Here is a 786-nt window from a genome sequence, read left to right on the forward strand (position 1 = left end):
CATCCCCCACAATGAGGAAAAAAAATTAAACTGGTTAAGGTTATAAAAAGAAAAAAAAGCCTATAACTAGAATTTGAATCCCCATAATCTGCAAAATATAGTGCACAATTTAACTGCTTCCTCACTTTAAAATGAAATTCTATAAAATACAATGTTGTCTACATTGTGGAGATGATTTCTTCTTATCTGAGGAAATGAGTAATTGGGAAGCAGGTATTGCTGAGTTAAAATACAGTGGTCTTTAAATGGTTTCAAATTTTGCTTATCAAAAAGTAGTCAACCACAATGCAAGCCTTCCAAATCCAAATTCTGTCTTCACATCAACTTTTTTCTGTCTGTTCTTGATCTTTCTAGGGAGAGGGTGAAAGTCCACATCTATTTCTGTGCTGAAGTTTTGGTAGGTTTTCTCATCTGAAACTTTTCTGCTGTTGCATCAGGCCCACGTTTTCATAGATTCTAGCCCTGTCTTTTCTCATTTCTGCACAGGGTGGCATTGGAGTACAAGGCAGGAGGGGGTTCTGGTCTCCACTCGTCTGGTCTGCTAGAGAATACTTAATATTCGTAAATTCGTTCCCTTTCCTCTTGCTTTTCTGCTTTTGTTCAATCCTGCGCTGTAGTGTTTCAATATAACGCTGGACTGCCATATAGATAAATCGGTACCGTGCTTCTGTCTGGACCATCCCTGACCTCTTGAACCACACCATCTGGATGGTTTGGGGAACATCAATGTTGCAGTCAACACCTTCATCTCTGATGATGTCGATAAGACTATCGATCACAATGAAA

General features: G+C 38.9%; 1 pseudogene; it reads right to left on the minus strand.

The window, feature by feature from the left end:
• Nucleotides 1–319: 319 nt before the first annotated feature.
• The window catches only part of LOC105496851 (tyrosine-protein phosphatase non-receptor type 11-like), a 1,361-nt pseudogene continuing 894 nt past the window's right edge, over nucleotides 320–786 (minus strand).

Source organism: Macaca nemestrina, chromosome 3 (assembly GCF_043159975.1).
Source record: "Macaca nemestrina isolate mMacNem1 chromosome 3, mMacNem.hap1, whole genome shotgun sequence".
NCBI lineage: Eukaryota > Metazoa > Chordata > Mammalia > Primates > Cercopithecidae > Macaca > Macaca nemestrina.